Here is a 10116-nt window from a genome sequence, read left to right on the forward strand (position 1 = left end):
AAAAGGCTCAGATCCATTCAATTAGAAATGAAAAAGGTGAAGTCACAACAGATCCAGCAGAAATCCAGAGGATCATTAATACCTACTTTGAGAACCTACACTCTAATAAAATGGAAAACACAGAAGAAATGGACAGATTTTTATAACTTTTTTTGTTCGTGGAATGCCAGAAAAGGTCCAGCTTCTCCTTGCTGGCCTCTGTTCTCTGTCATTAAGAATTGGATTACGGATTTCATGCAGACCTGTTTTTTTCAGACCTGTGACACACTAGCTTCACTCTGAGTCAGACAATGTAGGGCCCAGAGGGCTGAGCCCCCAGGACCTTCTGATCTAACTGCCCTTCTGAGCTGTTCTTTCATCCCACAGTAAGGAAGGGGTAAACCTTGTTACCAGCAGGGACCAGTCAGGATCACTTTGAAACAGGGAACATTATTAAGGGAACAGCCACATTATCTCAGCTTGCCAAAGGGACTTCAAAGGGACAGATATGTCAAGTTACCAACAAATCAATCCATATTTTTGCATTGCAAAATAGCTTCATTTTTTATTGAGAACCTATTTTACTGTTATTATACAAATTTCAGACAACACAAAATGCACAATTAGTAGAGCTCAGATTTGAATCCAAGCAGCCAAGCTCTAGAATCCATCATCTATAGTCTGTAGTAAGTAATGCCCCTTGCATCTCTCCTGAATATAAAAAGAACCCAATAAGCTCCTATGAGAATCCCAGCCTAGTGAAACACAGAAGAAATAAGTTCCTAGAGCCTGAGAGCCTAGCACCAAAAAACTGCCTTAGAATCTTAAGATGAGTAGAGTAATGATAATAGTCAGCATGTTTATTAAGTAGAAGACATTATATCAAGTAATGTGTGTTTTCCCAAACATGTGAGTTTGTGTATAAGTGATCTTGCTTAATCTTCTAATAGCCTGTCAGTTACAACTTACTCTCATCATTTTACAGGTGTGACATCTGGGGCTCAGAAGTTTACACAATTTTTTAGAGTCACAAAACTAATTCAGCATGTTAAAATTAAGATTTCAGTCTCTTTGTGACCAGATTCCCAACTGTTAATATTAATTTATTGAATCTTGACAGGCAGGTATTATGAAAAAGAGAATAAAGAAAAATAGGAAAGAAAAAAAGCACATAAATAGGAAGGGAATAAAGCACAAACCATCATACTTACAGTGTGCAAGAGTGACTAAGCACCAGGTTGCTTGGGTGCCGATTCTAAATTAGCCATGGTGTGAGTAGACCAGTCCACATTATAGGTTTCTGCACCTATAAAATGAGCAGAGTGTATTAGGTTACTGGTTCTGAATCTTTCAGTGATCATGAGACACTCTCCAAAATTCAAATAACTCTCTCCCAAGAGGAAAACACAAGAACTTAGAAGGGAATAGTTTAACCAAAATAAAAGCAAGGCCAAGTGTGATGACACAGCACTACTATAATCCCTCAGGATGCTGAGGCAGGATTATAGTGAATTCCAGACCAACCTGAGCTCCACCTTGAGAAACTTTCTACTAAAAAATAAATAAATAATAACAAAGATTTGCTGTATGGTAAATGGAATCCTAGGAGAAGAGAGAATGCAGAAAGAAAAGGAAATGACAGCCCCAAATTGCAAAATTTAGTAAAAGATAAAAACATACATACTCAAGATACTAAATCAATTCCAAGCACACACAAAAAAATTCACAGACAAGCAACCATAGATCCATATTAGGCAAACTGTTAAAATCTATGCATAAAATATTGAAAGGCAAGAGAAACAACACAAAGGGCAAACAATCAAAATGCCCAGAGTTCACAAAAAAAGTCATAAGGAATCAAAATGAAATAAAAAGAACTTCTGATTATAAGAAAATGAAAAAAATGGAAAGGAAGCCTTTGTAAATAGGGAGGGGTGGAGGGGTTGAAGGGAGGACAGGAGAATGGGGAAAAAAATAAGAACCAAGATACATCATGTAAAGGTAAAATGATATTGTATGCCTAAAGTGTACCAATAAAATTAATTTTAAAAAAATAACTCCCTCCCTCGCCCAATGTGTACATGAACATAAGACATAAATCTGTGATCAATTCCTTAATGGCACCATATCATATATTTATTATCATCCCTTCCCAATGAAATGCAGTATCCATGAACTCAAGAGACTTGTGGATATTGTCTGTATCCTCAGCTACTAAAATACTAGGTACATCATAGATTAGCAAAATCTATCAGTTGAATGAATAAATTGATGAGAGCTTTTGGTCTCCTTGAAGTCAAATCATATTCCCAATTTAGAATCCCTAGATGAAATTATTCTAAAGTAATATTTGGTCCTGAAATGTCTAAGGTTGAACCAAATTAAAAAAAAAAAAAAACACTCCCCTGTTTTAACCAATAATCATGGCTCTTTTATGTGTTTCAACACAAACAAGTTAATTTTTTTCTTTACCAATTCGTCTAACAATGAGCATGTGTATGTGTGCTATCATACATGATGCTAATCTTTTAGTATGAATCCTGCTTATCTTTGACAGCTGTTACTTACCTCACTTCACATACATTTACCACATGATGAAACCCAGGAAAGTAGAAAAAAATGTTGCATTTCCTGCTTCTTTATAAACTGCCTGTAATGCAAGCAGAGACCATTTCTGTTTAAGATATGATTCAGTTGTATTTCTCCTTAAATTATATGATTAAAAATTTATCAGGAATTAACATAATTCCAAAATGCCTCCTAATGAGGTAGCAACTAAACAGATTATGATAGAATTTAATATAAATAAATCAGCATATCTAAATAATTGTTACAGTGAGAAATCCATGTACTCAACTACAACCAATGCTTTTTAAAAATGCACACTAGGAATAATCTTTGGCTTGGTTAAAATACAGAGTGGCTATTCCATTGTGTGATTTCTATATTCAATGGTAAGACATCATTAGCATTTATTCAACATTCCAGGTATCTTATGACATCGAATACCCTTTTTTAAGGCATAACGCATGATGAAGTTTTAAAAGCCTTTAGAGAGATCTATTGTATAAGACCCTCTTTATTAAAAAAAACATTTTAATTACTAAAATAAATAGAATTAACTTTTTTGAGTTAACTTGGCATGCTATAGCTATTGTGGTAACATTTCTGAAATATACTATAGAATATATTGTCTAACAAGTCTTACCTATTACTTAGCTATATTTATATTTGTGTGGAAAATGTATAACACATGAAATTTTTGTTGTATGCTTAAGACTATTCCAACCCCTTCATCATACAGTTTTAACATATGATTTTTCAAGGTGACTTCCCTTGGACTGCAGCTAACTGCCTTTCTTTTTCTCTAAAAGACAGATTCCAATAAAACAGGTTGAAGTAAAAATAAGATTAAAATATGACCACATAATTTCCTGTAAAAAGGGGAGAGCTAAGAGAAGTTCAGTCCATGTCTATGTCAGACAAATAACAGGGTAGACATTATATGATACTAGTATAATACTAGTAAATTTAGCACACATTCTCCTAAAGCACTCTTAATTCCTACTGTCTGCCATATTAGTTGTGATGTCCAAAGTTGGGAAGAAGTAAAAAGTTTTTTTGTCTTATTATATTGGCTGCATTTTTAAAGTAGTTTTCTTGTCCACCGATAGTTGGAGGAGTCCAAAATATGACAGAATTGGATAAAATAAATTAATATGTGAATATTAAATCCATTCCAATTCCTGGGAGGGGGTGTAAGAAAAGGAACAACTAAGATATAAGAAACACTGTGGACAATAACTTTAAATTAAAAACATTTATTCTTCAAATCGGTGAGATACTGAATAAAGACAAAAAGAGGGAAAAAAAAGAGAATTACCAAACTTTGCAGTCCTTTCCCTTAAATAGTTAATGAGTATGAAGTCATTCAGTCCTGGAGAATCCAGCCTAAGTGTATATTCTAGAAAATAGACCTTACCAACACACCACATAATTGTTCAAGGTCTTAAAACAATATTACCATCAGGTAGTCTTAATTGCTTATACTTTGGAAACTTTTAGAAGGAAGGAAATTATTACTTCATGAGTTTAAAAAATATTGAATTAAGATATAATTATAAAAATAAGAAAAACAGTATGGAGAAACTTGAAGCTCCTAGATATAAAGAAGATTGAGAATGTTTTGTTAACTTTAACTATTTGTTTTTCTCTTCTTATTAATGAGGTAATTTTAAACTCTAAATATTGGTAAATGTAAGTACTGCACCTATAGTATGCACATAATTTAATCATACATTTCCCAAGGAAATGCCATTTATAGTAGTTAGTACAGTTCAGATAGTGAAATTACTACCTACATTGGGTATGTGTTGCCAAGCATTTTGATAACCAGCGGCCTAGAATTTCTATCTCATCTTTATTCCTGATTCATTGATCTCCTTAAGTTAATTATTTTCTTTTTGAGCATAGTAGTAGTACAAATCATAAAATTAACAGAGAAGGAAGAAGAAAAAAATGAAGGAAATAAAAAAGCAGAATCATGAAATTCTGCTTTTAAGAGGTCATGTGTGGGAAGGCAGAGAAATTATGTGCATATGGTGATGTCCCTCTACATTATCTTATCTCTCAATATGATAAGAAACAGAAACAAAGGCCAGGTCTTTCGTTCATCAGTAGCCAGAAAAACAGCTCTAAAGGAGAGAAGGACACAACACCCTGGAGGGGAGGAGGATTTTTTTTTTAAATGATACTGCAAAGAAATAGAAAGTTTACAGATCAATGCATTTGCACTTTACATTAAAAAAAATTTCTCCAAAGTATCAGAGAAAGTAAAGGGGAGAGAAAAAAGGGTACTAAAACAAAAGAAATACAACAGACAAAAAATTAAATATATTTCTTCAAAGGAATTTAATAAGTAGTGAAATTATAAAGAGACACTCGAGAAAAAGGAAAAGGAAATAGAAATGTTTAAAAAGCATCGTTAATAATTATTTTCCGAATAGTCAAATGGTAAAAACTATAAAGAGGAAAAGAGCATCTCAAAACAATGAAACAGCAAAATAATCTCCAGTTTGAAATGGCCAAAGTGCATCAGAGAGCCTACCTCAGAGTACACTGAAAGGATGGCTTCAGGGTTTGCCTTCATTGTTCCAGCTCAGGGTTCTCAGGGTTTGCGTTAGTGCCCAAGATCATGATGGTCAAGGTCATAGGTTCCTCCCAGAGCAAGCCGGAATTGCCAATAAGCAGCAGAGTACATGAGAATCTTTCAGCAGCTTGCTAGGAAATCTGGTTTTCATGATCCCTCAGCAGGGATACTATTTCATTATCTGAGAAGAGGCCCTCGGATCCAGATTTTTAATTAGCACCTGGTGTGGCTGTGGAACAGGCGGCCCTTCAATCTGCCCTCACACAGCACTGCACTGGAAATTGCCCTAGTCATCTTTCTTGGCTCATTCACCGCCAAGAAGAATACGGAGAACATCAGGCATCTTGGTCTGTTCTCTCCCAAAAAGGAATGAGCACAAGCTCAGCTGTTCCATATTTGAGTAAATGAAACAATTTAAAGTATGTGCATACCTTTTCCCTGCCATGCATAGAAATTTTGCTTAATTCACCAGGATACTACCTTACCAGTTTCAAAGGAGTGCTTTGCTTTGAAAGCCACTATCTGATCATCTTTTCTTTTACTCTTTCTTGTTTACTTTTTTTTTTTTTTTTTTTTTTTTTTTTTTGAATTGTACCCAGGGCATTTTCACTGAGCTACATTCCTGGCCCTTTGTTAAATTGTTTTTGTTTTTGTTTTTGTTTTTGTTTTTTGGGGGGCAAATTCTTGCTCTTTTTGCCCAGGCTTGACTTGAGTATGAAATTCTTCTGCCTCAGGCTCCCAGAATGCTGGGATTATAGGTATACACCAATGGGGCAGACTCTGGTCACATTTTTTACATGCTTACATTTCTTACTTTAAAAACTTGGGTCAGCAGAGCCAGTGTAATAGAAATGAATAAAACTGATAATCAGAAACACTGTACTGCAGATGAGTAAGAACAACAAAAGAACAGGTAAAAACCAGAGTTCAAGTCCTCTGAAAGTATATATTTTAATGGAGAAATAAATGTATTTATATAAGTCACCATATGGGATCTAAAGTACATTCACTGGCTTGAATTGAATGAAACTGTTTTAGAACTAGGGCTTTAAAAGATACTGAAAGTAACAGTTAAGATCACACAGAGTAAAATCTGCCAGACCTCTGACTGAAGTTTACTCATCTGTGATACTTGTCTATCCCCATTGTCTTACTGCTTTGTGTCCCAGACCTGTCTAGTAAACTCCACTGAGGCACAGTGGGCTGTTCATACATGGTTTCATTTGTGCAAGTCTCCTTACACTGTTAACTGTTGATCAACGTCATGCCACCCCAGGCAAAAGTCTTGCTTTATTGACTTCGGTGGAACTTGTGATCAAAATTTTCCTTTTCAAAAGGCACTTCTATGAGTCACTTTGCACCTTTTAGTACTGTTAAATTATATTTTTTACTTCGTTTTAATTTACATTTTTAGGAATCAAAATGGTTTTATTTGCATTTTTTCATGTCTTTTCACTTGTAGAACTATAACAGTTTTGCTTTTACTGCCCCTCGTTCAGATGACAGAGTTTTTAAAAATTGGAAACAGGGCCTCACTAAATTGCCAAAGCTGGCTGAAGCAATTCTCTTGTCTCAGCCACTGTAAGAGCTGGGATTATGGGCATGCACCACCATATCAGGCTTGAATAACATATTTTTTAATGTAAAATAAAATATAAAACATTGATAGACTAATAAAATAGTTTTTTTATAGCCATGATTACCTATCTGAGCATTTCAGTCTGAATTTAATATGTATTGATAAATATCTTACATTGTTATTGGAGCTGTGGGTCACATTGATCATTTCTGAGAGAGTTCAAAGTTTACTTATACTATAATTATTCCTGGTATGTAAAATCATTTTCCACAATTTTCTCATGTCTAGTCCATACTAAATGCAGCAAATTTTTCAGGTAGCTCTATTGCTAAGTATTTCTCTACCTTTATCAGATTTTCTATCATAGTTTCAAGCCACCCTTGGCGCATTTTCTTCCTTAGAAAATAGAATTATATGTTTTAAAATGACTGGTTTAATTGGAAAATCTCATGAGTAATTCTCTGCCCTACCCACCCTTCTCCCACCCCAAGAATCTGTTAGGGTAATTATATACATAAAAGCATTGATCTTAACCCTCAAATCCTTCGGAAGCTTCTGCTCTATAAAATTATGTTTCCTGCTTTAGCTAGAAAAGAGATTTTCCCACTGAGTAGACTGTGTTTCAAGTTCCAAGCTCTCTGGTCTCTAGATATATGTCTGTGGCTGCTCACCTGGTAATTTTTGAAACTATAACTTCAATTTGACCTCTTGATTTCGCTCAGCTGTAATCTGTTTTTAATCAGTCTTTTTCACCCTCATCACTCTCATCCTACTGGTCCAAGTTTTTACTTTTAAATATCAAGCATCTTTTGTGACTCAGCCCAACTCCAACCTGCTACATTCAGACTGTCCTTCATGCTAACTGCCCCTCCCCACAACATCCATATCTGTGTTCCTAGCACCAAAATGCCTACTGTTTTTCTTACAGTTTGCTCTTCTAAACTTGGAGTTTTTTCTTCCTTGCTACTTTCCCAGTATTTCCCTGACAAATTTCTGACCATTCAAGTATTCGTAGCAGAAGCAGAGATGCACTAAAAATGTGTTTTCCAGGGGAAGAAAATGTAAATATTAACATTTAACTTTGAGAGTCCAACTTCAAAAGACAGACTGTTACATGTGGGTACATTTAGCTTATTTAATGCGCAAGTCTGGTTGTTTTGTTCACTTATTTTTAAATGAAAAATTAATTAAAATTACTAAAATTACTTTAAAATTACTAAAGTTAACTATTGATGTGATTTCAGGAGTTTTCTTATCCAATTTTTGTAAGAATTTTCATCAGAATAATATATGCTTTTATACTTATGGCTCAGTCTCAAAAAATTTGTTTGCAGCATAACCAAGAATCTTGTATGGGTATTTTTATACTATTAAATGTCAGATAAAATTGTTAGCTATCAGTCATGAGTTAGGTATTTTTCAAGTTTTCTAATTGTAAATGCACATATATATATATATATTATATTATATTACACACACACACACACATATATATATATATATAGAGAGAGAGAGAGCTTACTCTATACCTTATTTTTGAATAATATCTAGCCTGATCTATAGTTCATGCCAAAAAATCAGTGTCAACTTCCATTACACCCCTACAGTTTTCCTCTAGCTGTCTGCCAAAACACAAGGTGACCATAGAAATGAAGATGCCAATTCCAATGAAATAAACCACTCACAACCATGAAGAAGCAGACTGCACTCAAAATTAATGAAGAAAAGAAATCAATCACTTTGCTCACTAGTACTCTGCAGAATGCATTGGCTTTATTTTAAATATGTGTTTTAGATATAGAATTCTCTAGAAGCCAGGAGATATAATTTGATGAATTACTAATATACTAATATATATAGTAATATATTACTAATATAATATATGATTAGTATATAATATATATATACTAATATACAGGTGGAGTCATGGATTATATATTTACAACAGATAACACATGGAATTAAAAGTAAAGGTCAGTATGGATTGGTAGGAAATAAATTTTGAATAGGTAGAGACTTTTATACTCTTCCTGAAAGGATATCATTTTTTAAAAATCAGGGCCAACTCCTAAAGTCAAAAGGTCTGTTTCTGGAACATGAACACTCACACACAAGTTACACGATCACTTGGATTACTTATGTACATAAAGTATGGTATGTTTATACAAGAACATTTAGGAGAGAAGCCAAGCCAAGGCATCATAAATATGGGAAGAGGTAAGTGTAAGCACTTGTTAAAAGCCCTATGGAGGTCATAATAATATTTGTTGGAAAATATAAGAATAAAAAATAAATACCCTTAAATTTATGGATCTTTTATATGTTGTGTGAACATATATGTGTTCATGATTACACAATTCTCATCTTGGCTCAACATAGCTAATTGTCTTAACCTTTAGTAAACTTTAGAAATATGAAATTGAAATCACTTAGACGTCATTTTACAGATGAGGAAACAGTAAGATGAAGCAGCACATCTACTCTCACACAGATCATTGCTTCCTCAATTCCCATGACATTTTCTTGATGTCAAGAATGACTTTTGTGATTTTTCCCAGGGTGAAGGCCACATTTGCCTGTGATTTGCATATGTTCCTCTTGCCTGGAGTGCTAACGTTACAGTCCCACATCCTTGATGGCAAAATGCCGAAAGTCAGACAGCAGATCCTGCCACGTGTTGAGCTTTCAATGTGCCAGGCTATCTACTGAGCACTTGAATCACAGTGTCTCATTTCATCATTATAACAATCTCATACACTGGGTGTTGCTGTCTTTGTTCTACACATGAGAACAATAAACCTGACAAAATAAAGTGTCCTAGATAACAGAATACGTCAGTGATGGAAGTAAAGGTTTAAATGCATGTCCGTCTGAGCACTTTTTTTATGCTTTGTCTGTTACCAGATTCTATTACCAGGGTTAAAGAGGAGAGACCATCAAACAACAGTTACATCTTGTTCTTTGAGGAAACACCGATAGGAGCCAGCATCTCACTTCATGTCTGTTCTCAGCAGCATGATCGTGCTTTTCCAGTAGTAATAAATACATTCATGATGCAAAAAAGGGAAACACTCTAACAAAGACTCTCACAGTATAATCATCAGGATCAATTTTGCCAGAGCATATTTCAGTGGCCTCCTTCATCAACTTGATGGATGAAATAAAATATCCTGCCACAAAGTTCTAATAATTTTTAAAAAGACTTTACATCAAAATGGGAATTATCTAATTGAAATGACATATTCCTACTTTATATATTAAATATAGTCTAGCATGAGTTTGGCATCAAATTGTGAAACCCCAGAAGTTTAGGAAACATTTATTTTGAGTTTAAGTAATTTCTTTGACATGCCTTGATTTCCAGAATCCTTAAGAACTGGATTTCATTTTAATGAATAGTAAGTGTCAA

General features: G+C 34.2%; 1 long non-coding RNA gene across 1 annotated transcript in view; it reads right to left on the minus strand.

Annotated features, from left to right (window-relative positions):
• Positions 1-5243, minus strand: part of LOC104876122 — a 42732-nt gene extending 37489 nt beyond the window's left edge. Inside the window, exons 1-3 of the long non-coding RNA XR_784255.2 lie at positions 5087-5243; positions 2548-2629; positions 1191-1285 (exon numbers count right to left, since the gene is read on the minus strand). This is a non-coding gene — a long non-coding RNA (uncharacterized LOC104876122). The remainder of the gene's footprint in view (positions 1-1190; positions 1286-2547; positions 2630-5086) is intronic.
• Positions 5244-10116: the final 4873 nt, after the last annotated feature.

Source organism: Fukomys damarensis, unplaced genomic scaffold (genome assembly GCF_012274545.1).
Source record: "Fukomys damarensis isolate Sample0158 unplaced genomic scaffold, DMR_v1.0_HiC HiC_scaffold_1, whole genome shotgun sequence".
Lineage (NCBI taxonomy): Eukaryota > Metazoa > Chordata > Mammalia > Rodentia > Bathyergidae > Fukomys > Fukomys damarensis.